This window comes from Balaenoptera acutorostrata, chromosome X (assembly GCF_949987535.1).
Source record: "Balaenoptera acutorostrata chromosome X, mBalAcu1.1, whole genome shotgun sequence".
NCBI classification, from domain to species: domain Eukaryota; kingdom Metazoa; phylum Chordata; class Mammalia; order Artiodactyla; family Balaenopteridae; genus Balaenoptera; species Balaenoptera acutorostrata.
Window position 1 is genome coordinate 129,559,207 of NC_080085.1, and position 14,878 is coordinate 129,574,084.

At 40.3% G+C, this 14,878-nt stretch overlaps 1 protein-coding gene across 3 annotated transcripts in view; it reads right to left on the minus strand.

Annotated features, from left to right (window-relative positions):
• Window positions 1-14,878, minus strand: part of CD99L2 (CD99 molecule like 2) — a 110,093-nt gene that overhangs the window by 53,618 nt on the left and 41,597 nt on the right. The gene's annotated exons all lie outside the window — the stretch shown is intronic.

The window sequence follows — 14,878 nt, forward strand, 5'->3', positions numbered from 1 at the left end:
GTTTTTCACAAGAGAATTTGTCCTCCGAAGTGGACCCATCTGCCCAACCCTGACTGCTATTGAACTTGACAGCTTTCATTCCCTCTAGATGGGCATGTAGTTTCCCACGGGAGTATATACATTAACTCTCAAGCAAACCACTATGCATGTATACTGAAGTTGAACAAATAAGTAAATGGACAGTGGATTATAAAAGCCAGGTTTCTCACTGTTGGAGAGGGAGGTTACAGATAAGAAGAGAAGGCTAGAATGATCTATGTGATAGTGGATCGGAGTTGGAGACCTCAGTATGAACCACATTTAGCTTAATATATATACAGATGGTTACATACAGAAATATTCATAAACATGTGTATATACATGGGTTAGTATGCAGATATATATTCCCTCGCTCTGTCAGGTGAAAAGACCTAGAAGCAACAACACCCCAGTAGCAATGAACACACCGAGCACCCAGATCCTGGTTTCTAAATACCATTCTCCAGTAAATGGAACCAGAGCTCCTTGGAGATATGGCTGATTCTAGAATTGGGGCAGGAAATATCTAGATGAGTTTGGAGCACCTTACAGTGCTAGGAAGTACTTTAAAATATATTGATATTGGTTGGTATATGTCAAAGGACCACAGGGCCGACTGAAAGAGTTCTCAATGGCTAAAGCTGGAACAATTTTAAGCAGCAAAATAAAGTGGTATTGGATTATGACCCTAAGTATAAAATAAATTTCCATGAGTCCAGGCTGATATAAATAATTCAACAAAAACATAAAAAGGAGGGAATAGAAGAATTCAAATTAATTTATATAGATATTTCTCCTCTCCGTAAGTGTTGACTTCCTTCCAAGATTACAGTATGAGAAGGTGGGGGGAAGAGATAGTAACTTTAGAGTGGAGAAACCTGACAAACGCTACATCAGCCAGGCGATCAAGGTTAACTTTAACAGTGATGAGTCATAATGATACTATATTCCCTTGATATGATGTGATGACAAGGGCACTATACCTGTGTGGTCTTCCTCTCAAGGAAGTGTAACTCTATAACCCCAGTATAATCATAAGGAAAACATCAGAGAAATTCCAGTTGAGGGGCATCCTACAAAATACCTGACTAATACTCCTCAAAACTGTCAAGGTTGTCAAAAACAAAGTTTGAGAAACTGGCATAGCCTGAAGAGCCTAAGGAGATGTAATGATGGAAAGTCATGTGGTACCCTTGATTGGATCCTAGAACAAAAAAAGGACTTTAAGTAAAAACTAAGGAAGTATGAATAGAGTATGGACTTTAGTTAATAATAGTGTATCAATGTTGGTTCATTAATTGTGACAAACGTACCATGCTAATATAAAATGTTAATAATGAGGGAAACTGGGTGAAGAGCACATTAGAACTCTTTGTACTAGCTTTGCATTGTAAATCTAAAACTGTTCTTAAAAAGTTTATTTTTAAAAATATATTTTCTACAGCAAAAAAAAGGGGTAATCACTAAAAGAAGAGTTATATGATATATAACCTCTAACTTACTCAAGAAAAAAAAAGAAAGGTCAACACCAACAACTAAAATTCAATTCAACAAAAGTCACCACACAGAAAAAAGAAACAAAAACATGTTAAATAGAAAACATGGACTTTAACATAATATGTACAATCATATCAGTAAAAAGTGAGTGTAAATAGAGTAAATCTCCTATCAAAAGATAAATGCGGACTTCCCTGGTGGCACAGCGGTTAAGAATCTGCCTGCCAATGCAGGGGACACGGGTTCAAGCCCTGGTCCAGGAAGATCCCACATGCCGCGGAGCAACTAAGCCCATGCACCACAACTACCGAGCCTGTGTGCCACAACTACTGAAGCCCGCGTGCCTGGAGTCCATGCTCTGCAACAAGAGAAGCCACCGCAATGAGAAGCCTGCACACCACAATGAAGAGTAGCACCTGCTCGCCACAACTAGAGGAAGCCCGCACGCAGCAAAGAAGACCCAACGCGGCCAAATAAATTTTTTAAAAAAAGATAAATGGGATAAAAAATTACTATATGCTGTTGACAAAATATACACCTAAAACAAAACATATATATATAAACATATATATAAGCATATATATAAACATATATATATGTATATAAAATAGAGAAATATATCAGGCAAATGCTAACAGGAAGGAAACAATATTAATATAAGACAAAGATAAAATTTAAGACCTAAACCTCTAAACAGGAAAAGAGCAATATTTTATGGGAATAAAGCATATAATCCACCAATAAAATAAAAGTCCTACACTTAATAACCTAGCTTCTAAGATTCTAAAGTAGACTTCTGCTTCTTGCTATGATGAAATAATTGGTATCAGATTAGCTTTCCCATCATAAACGACCATAAAATAGACAAAACACGAGGCAACAGCTTTCAGCATTGAATAAGCACTGAGAGACCGCAGTCCCTGAGATCAGGGAAATCATGACAGCTAAATCCAACAGGTGTTCCTGGATTGGATCCTGAACCTATAAAGATCATCATTGGGACAATCAGTGAAATCTGAATGAGGTCTGTGGACTAGATGGTAATACTGGATCACTGTCAATTTCCTGATCTTGATGGACGTACTCTGGTTGTGGAGGAGGGTGTCCTTGTTTTTAAGAAATGCACACTGAAGTATCAAGAGGTAATGGGCATCATGTTTGGGACTGATTCTGAAATTGTTCAGAAGAAAAGTATTTGGAGATACATATACACACCAGAGCAAATGTGGTAAAACTGGGAAATCTAGGTGAATAGTAAATGGGAATTCCTTGTATTAGATATTACTGGAACAACTGGTGAAACTTGAATGAAGTCTTAGGATTAGGTAGTATTAACGGATCAATGTTAATTTTCTGATTCAGATGGTTACATTGATGATATACAAAAGGATGTTTGTAGGAAATGGACTCGAAAGTATGCTGTGGGAGAAAAGATGATAGGGCATTGTAACACATTCTTAAATTATTGGGGGGAAAAAAGTTCCGTGTACTGTACTTGCAAGTTTCCTGCAGGTCTGTAACTGTTTAAACATTTAAAGAATTAAAATAATTTAAATATGCATATTTCTTAATCCAGTAATTGTACTTCCAGGTACGTGTTACAGAAAAATACTTATACATGTGCCCAAAGAGTTATGTACAGGATGTTCATAGCAGCACTGCTTACAACAGCAAAAAGAAATGGAAACAGACCAAGTGTTCAAAGAAGAATAGTTGAATTAAATATGGTAAATATGGTTCTTCAATACAATGAAATGTTCTGTAGCTGTTTAAAAGAATGGGATACTCTCAGTAAACTAGGACTAGAAGGCAATTTCCTCAACTTGATAATGAATATCTACAAAAAACCTACAGCTAACATGATATTTAAGGGTGAGAAACCAAAGCTTTAGAAGATCGGGATCAAAGCAATGATGTCCCTTCTCACCACTGCTTTTCAACATCATACTGGCAGTCCCAGCTACTTCAATAAGAAAAGGAAAAAAAGGTATAAAGATTGGGAAGGAAGAAATAAAACTGTCTTTGTTTGCAGAGGACATGATCATACAAAATAATCCACCACCCCCCCAAAAAAAAACCCAAAACAAAAAACTCCTGGAACTAATAAGTAACTACAGCAAGGGTGCAGGATATAAGGTTAATACAAAAGTCAATCAATTTCCTATGTACCAGCAATGAACAAATGGAATTTGAAATAAATAACACAACACCATTTACATTAGCGGCCCCCCCAAATAAACGCCTGATATAAATCTAACAAAATTTGCACAAGATCTATATAAAGAAAACTACAGAACTCTGATGAAAGAAATCAGAAGAGAACTAAATAAATGGAGAGATATTCCATGGATAGGAAGACTCAATACTGTCAAGATTTCCGTTCTTCCTAATTTGATTTATAAATTCAGTGCAATCACAATCAAAATGTCAGCAAATGATCTTGTGACTGACAAACTGATCAAGTTTATATGGAGAGGAAAAAACCCAGAATAGCCAATACAATATTGAATGAAAAGAACAAAGTTGGAGGACTGACAACTACACAGCCTCAAGACTTACTATAAAGTTATAGTAATCAAGATAGTGTGGTATTAGCAACAGACAAACAGATCAGTGGAACAGAATACAGAGCCCAGAAATAGACCGACATAAATATAGTCAACTGATCTTTGACAAAGGAGCAAAGGCAATACAATGGAGAAAAGACAGTCTTTTTAACAAATGGTGCTAGAACAACTGGACAACCACATGGGAAAAATCTAGACACAGACCTTACACCCTTCACAAACATTAACTCAAAATGGATCATAGTACATTGTCTTTTTGTTTTGTTGATAAAAGCTTTTGCACAGCAAAGGGAACTAAGCTGAATTAGGTTCCATTTATTTTTGCTTTTATTTCCTTTACTTTAGTAGACGGATCCAAAAAAATATTCCTGCGATTTATGAGAAGGAGTGTTCTGCCTATGTTTTCCTCTAGGAGTTTTATAGTATATGGTCTTCCATTTAGGTCTTTAATCCATTTTGAGTTTATTTTTGAATATAGCATTAGAGAATGTTCTAATTTCATTCTTTTACATGCAGATGTCCAGTTTTCCCAGCACCACTTATTGAAGAGACTGTCTTTTCTCCATCATATATTCATGTTTCCTTTGCCATAGATTAATTGACCATAAGTGTATGGGTTTATTTCTGGACTCTCTATTCTCTCCCATTGATCTATGTGTCTGCTTTTGTGCCAGCACCATACTGTTTTGATTACTGTAGCTTTGTAGTATAGTCTGAAGCCAGGAAGCATGATTCCTCCAGCTCTGTTCTTCTTTCTCAAGATTGTTTTGGCTACTTGGGGTCTTTTGTGTTTCCATACAAATTTTAAAATTATTTGTTCTAGTTCTGTGAAAAATGCCATTGGTATTTTGATAGGGATTGCACTGAATTGGTAGATTGCCTTGGGTAGTATCATCATTTTAATAATACTATTAAACAGAATACTGATACCCAGAACACAGTGTATCTTTCCATCTCTTTGTGTAGTCTTCAATTTCTTGCATCAGTGTCAAAATGGATCACAGACCTAAATATAAAACACAAAGTGATAAAACTCCTAGAAGGTTAACACAGCAGTAAATATAGATGACTTGGGTTTGGTGATGACTTGTTAGATACAACCAAAGGCACGATCCACGAAAGAAAAAATTGATAAGCTGGATTTCATTTAAATTAAAATATTCTGCTCTGCAAAAGACACTGCCAAAAAATGAAAAGACAAGCCACAGACTGGGAGAAAATATTTACCAAAGACACATTTAATAAAGGACTGTTATCCAAAATATACAAAGAACATTTAAAACTTAACAATAAGAAAACAAAGAACCCCATTAAAAATGGGCCACATCCCAAGGGTCCCTGGTGACTAGTCTTCTCCTGCAGACCTGGGATCCAGGCCCAGGTATATGAAAAGATGTTTTCCAAAGAAGATATACAAATGGCCAACAGGTATATGAAAAGATGCTCAACAACACTAATCATCAGGGAAATGCATATTGAAACCACAATGAGTTATCACCTCACACCTGTCAGAATGGCTAGAGTGAAAAAAAACAAGAGCTAAGTGTTGGTGAGGATGTGGAGAAAAAGGAATCCTTACGCACCGCTGGTGGGAGGTAAGTTGGTTCAGCCACTATGGAAAACAGTGGGTCTTCAAAAAATGAAAAAGAGAATTATGATCCAGCAAATCCCACTTCTGGGTATACAGCCAAAGGAAATGAAATCACTATCTCAAAGAGATATCTGCACCCCCCCACACCATGCTCATTGCAGCATTATTCACGATAGCCAAGACACGGAAACTACCATTGACAGATGAATGGATAAAGAAAATGTGGTATATAAATACACACCATAGAATCTTATTTGCCATTAAAAAGAAGGAGATTCTGCCTTTTCAACACATTGATATATCTAAGAAGGTATTATGCTAAGTGAAATAAGTCAGACAGAGAAAGACAAATACTGTATGATCTCACCTGCATGTGGAGTCTAAAAAAGCCAAACTCATAGAAACAGAGTAGAATGGTGGTTACCAGGGGCTGCAGGGGTGGGGGAAATGGGGAGATGTTGGTCATAGGGTATAAACTTCCAGTTATAAGATGAATCAGTTCTAGGGATCTAATACAGTATTATTAGACAGTAATATAGGTGACAATAATTAGCAATTTTCAGGTATATAATACACTATTGCTAAGAGGGTAGATCTTAAATGTTCTCACCAGACACACACAAAAAATGGTAATTAGGTGAGGAGGTGTTAACTAATCTTATCATGGTAATCATTTCACAATATATATGTGTACCAAATCATCACATTGTCAATTATATCAATAATGCTGGGGAAAAAAGAGATAAAGAAAAATTAAAGATATGAACCATGTGAGTCAGAGTTGGTGTATGCCTTGTTGGAATGTTTCTGTAAAACTATACACATAAACAAAAGCTGACCAAGAAAAACACAACGGGGCCAAAGACCTTAACATACACGTCACCAAAGAAGATAGACAGATGGCAAATAAGCATATGAAAACATGTTACACATCCTGTCATTAGGGAAAATCGAATTAAAACATCCAAATGGCCAAAAATCCAGAACGCAGACAACAGCAAGCACTGACAAGGATGTGGAACAAAAGGAAATCACATTACTGCTAGGAATACAAAATGGTACAGTCACTTTGGAAGACAGTTTGGTGGTTTCTAACAAAACATACATACCATATGATCCAGCAATTCTGCTCCTTCATGTTTACCCAAAGGAGTTAAAAACTTATGTCCAAACAAAAACTTACACAAGGATGTTTATAATTTCTTCATTCATAATTGCCAAAGCTTGGAAGCAACCAAGATGTCCTTCAGTAAGTGAGTGGATAAATAAACTGTGTTACATCCAAGACAATGGAATATTATTCAGTGCTAAAAATAAATAAGCAATCAAGCCATGAAAAGACACAGAGGAACCTTCAATGCCCATATTCAGTGAAGCCAATTGTAAAAGTAACACAGTGTATGATTCCAACTATCTGACATTCTAGAAAGACAAACATTAAGACAGTAAAAGGATCAGTGGTTGCCACAGCCTGTATGGGGTGGAATGACTAGGTGGAGCACAGAGGATTCTTAGGGCAGTGAAACTACTCTGTATGATACTCTGATGGTGGATGCATGTCATTATACATTTGCCTAAACCCACAGAACGTACACCACCAAAAGTGAACCGTAATGTAAACTATGGACTTTGGGTGATAATAATATTTTCAATACAGGTTAATCAATTGTAACGAAGGTAGCATTCTCGTGGCGGGGGGGGGGGGTGTTGGTAATGAGGGAGGCTGTGCATGTGTCGGGGCAGGAGGTATATGAGAAAACTCTATACCTTCTGTTCAATATTGCTGTGAACCTAAAACTGATATAAAAAACTTAAGTCTATTTTGAACAAAAGAATGGCATAAGCCTATATACTGACATGGGAGAAAGCTCCAAGATACAGTATTAACTAAATAAAGCAAAGTGCAGAGAAGTATTTTTCCATGAGTGTGTATCTACATTTATAGCTGTAAAAATCTTCTGGAAGGTAGCTTACACACAGTAATTGGTAACAGTGGTTATGTTCAGGGAATGAGAAAAGTGGTCAGGGAGGAGCACTGTACTATTAATTAAAACCCTTCTCTTTTTTTGTTTTTAATCATGTATAAGTATTTATATTATTATTATTATAAATAATTTTTAAAGTTCTGTATCAACCCGTCCAAAATCATAAGCCAATCATCCTACAAAACTCTATCCCTACTTTTTCACCCCAGAAGTGAGAGAGTAGGTTCTTCCAAATAACACCTTGTACAAGTAATAATGTTTTTAGCCTCAGCCATTCCCCTACTGTTTGCTGATATATCCTGCTATATGTCATTAAGAGTTAAGAGCAATACAACACACATTTTTCCAAAGAAGACATGAAGATAGCCAGTGGGCACATAAAAGGACGCTCAACATTGTTAATCACAGGAAAATGCAAATTAAATCCACGATGAGATCACCTCACGCCTGTCAGAATGGCTACCATCAACAAGAACACAAATAACAAACGTTGGCGAGGGTGTGGAGAAAAGGGAACCCTCCTACACTGTTGGTGGGAATGTAAACTGATGCAGCCACTGTGGAAAACAGAATGGAGGTTTCTTAAAAAACTAAAAATAGAGCTACCATATGACACAGCAATTCCACTCCTGGGTACATATCCCCCAAAAATGAAAACACTAATTCAATAAGGTACAGGCACCCCCCAATGTTCAGAGCAGCATTATTTACAGTTGCCAAGATATGGAGGCAACCTAAGTGTCCATCAACAGATGAATGGATAAAGAAGATAGAAGATGTGGTGTACACACACACACACACACACACACACACACACACAATGGAATACTACTCAGCCATAAAAAAGAATGACATTTTGCCATTTGCAACAACATGGAAGGACTTGGAGGGTATTATGCTAACTGAAATAAGTCAGACAGAGAAAGACAAATACCGTATGATACCACTTATATGTGGAATCTAAAAAATACAACAAATTAGTGAATATAACAAAAAAGAAATAGACTCGTAGATATAGAGAACAAAATCCTGGTTACCAGTGGGGAAAAAAGAAACAGGGGAGGGGCCAGATAGGGGTAGGGGATTAAGAGGTACGAACTAGTATGAATAAAATAAATAAGCTACAAGGATATATTGTACAACACCGAGAATATAGCCAATATTTCGTAGTACCTATAAACAGAATATAACATTTAAAAATTGTGAATTACTATGTTGCACACCTGTAACGTATAAAATATTGTACATCAACTATACCTCAATTTTAAAAAAAGAGCAATAACACAATTCTGCAGTATTTATTAATCCCTCGTTGACCTTGGATTCAATGGACCCAAACCATCTGTGGACAAAACCATTCAAAATCTCAATCTACATCCTGAGCTATTAAGACTTCAGAGTCTATAACCAAGCACAGCTGCTAAAATCAAGATGGGAACAAATATTCTTATGAGAGATACCACACCTCAAATGGTCTAAAATAGGGTTGTATTGTGGTCATCATTTTGTAAAGTACAGAAATATCAAATTGCTATGTTGTGCACCTGGAACTAACAGAGTTGTAGGTCAGTTATACTTCAATAAAAAAATAAAACTGTACCAGGGAGATAGCTCCATATCAGAAAAAGAGAAATAAAAAAGGGTTGTATCCCACAGCTCTTCTATGTAACGTATAACTCAACGACTCAGTTTGGGCATAGCAGACAGGAATCCTGTGCCTTAGGGACAGATTCACCCCCTGGCACAAGGCACACCCTAGAAAGCAGCTGACTCATCGGAGGCTCAATTTACAAGGCCCAAATCACTGTACCTGGGGGGCCAGTGTTCCGGCATCCAGCAGAAAAGTTATCTCGTTCCACTGCAGAGGGCTACAAATTTCTTTTAATGGAAAAAGCATGTAGTGAGCTGGTCACACCTATCTGAAAACATATGGCAGAACTTTGGAAATCGTACCCACAGGCTTGTGTGTGTCCTTGAGAAGATACATCTAATAAGGAAAGTGCCGGTTCTATCCACAGATGCCCCGGCAGCCTGAGTCTGTCCTGAAGTGGATTGTGTCCCTTTGGGAGGGAACACAAACTTGACCTTATATTGCAACCTGACCCACCGTGCCTGGGTGACTGGTGTCTGAGGGTAAGGGCACATTTAATGAGGGCTATAAAACCAGGCACAGCAGGCCCTTGTTAGAGGTTTCTGCCATGAAGTGGCTGAGATCCAGCACCTGCCCAAGCCTTGACTGAAACATCTCATCCACGAGAGAGCCCATCTGATGCGCCCCTTAAGTACCTTTCACATGGATTTGCTCCCTCCCTCCCTCCCTCCCTCTCTCCCCTGTCGTCCTCCCACCCTTCTACTGAGCTCATCCTGAAAGCACACCCACCCCCGTCAGGTGTTATGTTCATCCTCTCTAGACCTGCCCTGTCCAACATGGTAGCTCCTAGCCACATGCTGCTATTTAAATTAAATAAAATTCAATAAAAAATTTAAAAATTGAGTTCCTTAGTCACACTAGCCACCTTCAAGTGCTCAACAGCCACGAGTGGCTGCTGGCGACTGTGTTGGACAGGCCGACAGAGAACCACCCATCATCGCCGCTCTAGACGGTGAGCTGCTGGAAGCAGGGATGAGGCCTGGCAGCGAGAAGGCCCTCCCTCAAGGTGTGTTCCCTGTGACCATCCAAACTCTGTCCCCGTGCTGTGAGAGGGCTACCAGTAGATCGCACCTGATATGACTTTGTAACAGATCCATTTGGGTTTCATGCCAAGAGCAAAGTCATCTCTGCAGAGGGAGAGACTGCTCTCTCTGCTGGACTCAGAACTGCAGGGGCAGCCGGATCTCTGCTTACTGAGGATTTCAGAGGCAAAGTCACAACCCGGCCAGGGAGATGCGTGCCTCTCGAGTGCCCAGTCACATCCATCGCCCTGCTCTCTGAGGATGGTTTCTTTTCCACCTTTTTCTTTTGTACGTATAAGCAGTTTTCAAGTTTTGGGGAATGGGTCCGGTACAAATCCTAAATGAATAAATATTCACCCAAACTGCTTTGGTTCTCAAATTTTCAAATGTTGTCCTTTTTCTGTGACTGAATAAGAACCCAAGGGAGAGAGTGGCATGGACATATAGACACTACCAAATGTAAAATAGCTAGCTAGTGGGAAGCAGCCGCATAGCACAGGGAGATCAGCTCGGTGCTTTGTGACCACCTAGAGGGGTGGGATAGGGAAGGGGGGAGGGAGACGCAAGAGGGAGGGGATAGGGGATATATGTATATGTATAGCTGATTCACTTTGTTATAAAGTAGAAACTAACACACAATTGTAAAGCAATCATACTCCAATAAAGATGTTTAAAAAAAAAAAAAGAACCCAAGGGACATCTGAGACTAGTAAATTGTAGATGCCTCATCTTAGGATTTCCCATTTGTCTGTCCGAGTGAAGCTTCCATAAATACTGAAACTACATTTAAGTTTGTCCGAGAAAGCCAGGACAACACCCACCTGCCTGGCATCGGGGCTAGTGCCTGCATCTATGCCACAACTGCAAAGGAATAGAGTTATTTATCCAAGAGGAAACTGACTCGGTCAACAGCAAGGCTGTTAACAAATACAGAGAAGATCCACACCAGAAGACGGGTCAAAATGAAATTCACGCTGGAGGGGTCAAATCATAACCCAGTAAATATAACCGCGGCACAAGCCCCTTGATCATCTGAGTTTGGGGAATAAGACTAAAATCAGCCCCAGAAGACTGAACCTCCTGACGTAGGGGTGGGGGGACAGCTTGATTGAAGCTGAAATGAACCATGGAATAAGGATGTTCTACACTTTAATATGATAAAGACCTCGGCTGACACGGCTGCTTGTAAAGCCATGCATTTCCCCAGCCCTCTGGCCGGGGACCACTGGGCCGCGAGTAATAAAAAGCAAACCTGCAGGTCAGAAAAACAACTTCCCGCCCCTCTGCTGCAGGGGCTCCCTGCCGACCACGGAGATGCTCCTGAAAACTGCCTGTGGGGAACCTCCGCAACAAACTCATCGGCACGCATGGTCAATTTTACAAGCGTCTCTTTGAACACACTTTCTCTGTCTCCCGCCTCGTGCTAGAGAGGGTGGGAGCAAACTGAAAACGCTGTTAGGCTCGTCCCCGATTTCCCCGAATTTCTGCACCATTTTAACTCTCGTTGCCTCAACCTAGATTCAAACGCATGTGTCTTGATAAATTTATGCTTTTACACCTCCAAGCATGCTGAGCAATTAATATCCTCTGGGTTAGCTAGACGCTGCAGCCTTGCAAGGGAACATGAAAATGGCTTTCCTCTGATTCCGATTACTAAACGGATTTAGCTACTGCCACCTGAGCTCGCACCAGTTTCATGAATAAATTTAAAGCAGTCCCGGAGAGGACAATAATAGCGCAAAGGCAGCAGTTCACCAGAAGGCAGGGATCAGCATTTCAGTCCCCAACAGCCACCACCATCAACACATCCGCAGTGTCCAACCCAGGCAGCTGGCTGCCCGTATTCACAGGGCACACCTCTTGCCAGGCACCTGCTGTGTAAAGGGGAACTTGGTAACGCAGGGAAGTATGTAGATGCGGGTGACGTGGCTAAAAGTCTTTTTACGTATTTCCAGGAAGCATCTAAGTGTCCTACATACATGGCAGGTAGCTTGATTTTCAATGTCGGGGGAGGATTTTTGTTTGTTTTACAAATTGCATAAGTCACTTTGCTGATTGAAAGGACAGTTTCAAAAAATAATTAAGAAAAAAGAAAGGACAGTTTCTTCCTTTCCACAAAGAAAGGTACATGCCTATGATGGCTGTTCAGAGGAAATTCCAAAGGTTCTCGGAAAGCCTGCAAGGATAACCTTTTCCACAGAAGTCGGAGCTAACAGCTAGGGGACTCCTCAGCTAAAGAAAACTGCACTGGATACCAGGGGCTGGGGGACTGAGGACTGACTGCTAATAAGTATGGGGTTTCTTTCTGGGGTGATGGGAATATCCTAGAGGTAGATAGTAGTGATTGTTGCACAACCTAGTGAATATACTACAAACCGCTGAATTGTAGACTTCCAGTTGGTGAATTTTATGTTATGCGAATTATATCTCGATTTAAAAATGCAGTAGCTGTCACCAGGTATTATCCCCAACATTCAGCTCTGCAAGGGGGTACCCTGGGACCTTAGAGATCAGGGTGGGGAGGTGAGGACCACAGCAGTTAATCATTCGGCAGCAGAAACAGAAATGGTCCTGGAGCCAGCAGATACGATGTCTCGTCACAGCTCTGCCACTCACTGACTGGGGGTCCTGCAGTGTTCACTTGACCTTGTAGAAGGGACCTGCTTCCCATACGTAAACTGAAGCTACCACATCTGGTTGCTCAACCCCCAAAGCAATAAGGTGGATGGCATGATGGAAACAAAGTCACCATGGACAAATAAATAAAGTGCCAAGATGATGTACCAGGAGGCTAGGGGTCTCAGGATAGCCCTACGACAAGAGCACACTGCTCTTGGGGTCACAGTTTCTGAGAAGCAATGTGAGATACTAAGTGCCTTGCCAAAAGCAACCCTGCTGGTGTCACATCAAAAACTGGAGCCTAAGGCTTCCCGACTCTGGTCCAAGGCCATTTCAAGACAACACATGAGGATATCAACGCTGATGACCAGCTTTGGAGTTAAAGAGCCTGGGGTCAGGTCCCTTTCTGCCATTCACCAGCAGAGACACCTTGGACAAGAGCCTCGACAGCTCTGTGCCTCAGTTTCCTCATCTGTAAAATGGAGATAACAAGAGATTCTACTGCAGTGGGCTGAAGCGAGGAATAAATTGATCATTATATATAAAGTGATTAGCCCACTATCTGACACATAGGAATCTCTCAATTATCAGCTACTATTACTATATTTGGTACTAAGTAAAGTAGAATCGCCTGGTAGATCTGCAAGTAGAAGGCCCTCAAAAAATATGTATGAGTAAATAGCTTACAGGAGAGTATTAAAATGTTCAAAAGCTTAATAGATGCAGACAGAACAAAGTCACATTCTGATCTGAACTTACCCAGTGTCTGATGAACCTCTAGATCCTACTGAAGTGATATAAGCCTGGGAAATCGAGGCACAAGAACATCACAAGGCCATCCCGAAACACTTGGAAGTCACAGGCTCTTGACTAATAATCATCAATGCGCATGGCATTTCCTTCCCCTTTAGCCAACGTAAACATAAACACAAGTGGATATTGGTGTAATTAAAATTTTTTTTAATCCTGTGTAATTCCTTAAGTGAGGATGTTGCATAGATGGAAATTTCCTAATCAGAGCCAGGCAGCGCTGAACAAGACCTCAGAGATCGTCTAGTCCAACCCACTCATTTCTGAGGTAAAGAGAATCCATTAAAAGGTTGATAGAGTTGAGGGGGTGGGTTGTTTCAAGTTGGTTAAACAAAAACAGGAGAATCTCATTATAATACAGCTCATTATGCAGTACACATGCGTTCTGATGAAGCCCGGGTTGCATCATGGGCCCTCAAAGAGCCCACCTGGACCGAGAGCCTGATCTACCCAGTCAACTTCAAGGGCAAAGCCAAGCAATCATGTCATGAGGTACGGCACTAAGCTAGGGGCTTCCCTGTCCGTGTTCATGAGTAGGATCGGCGGTGGAATCTGAGTCTACGCTTAAGAGGCCCATCAAGATTTCGGCCTTACCACCTGGCCAGGCCAGCACAACGGGAGAGAGGCGCCGCCAGCCCAAGGCGGCTCCTGTACATCCACAGCCCAGATCTTTCTCCTGAAATCCAGTCCTGCAGGTCACGCTACCCAGGGGAGATTTCCACAACTCCAAAGAAACGTGCCCAAACTGGCCTCTGTCTTCCCTTGTCTTCCTAGCCTGGCTTCCTCCTTTTGCACAGAAGAGCTCAAGTGAACACATCACCACCTACCTAGGCACCAAGTCAGAAGCATGGCCATTATTCTTTTTTTTAGAATTTTATTTATTTTTTTAAACAGCAGGTTCTTATTAGTTATCCATTTTATACGTATTAGTCTATATATATTCTTGGCTCTTCCTTCCTCATTTATGATTCATCCAAGACCAAATTTTATCTATTTTACCACCAAATATTTCTCATACCCATTCCATCACCTCCACTTTTGTGGTCACTCCCTTAATTTCTCACCTCAATTATTATAACTGACCTCTAAGTGCCCTCCTTAGCTTGAGCCTTCTATTC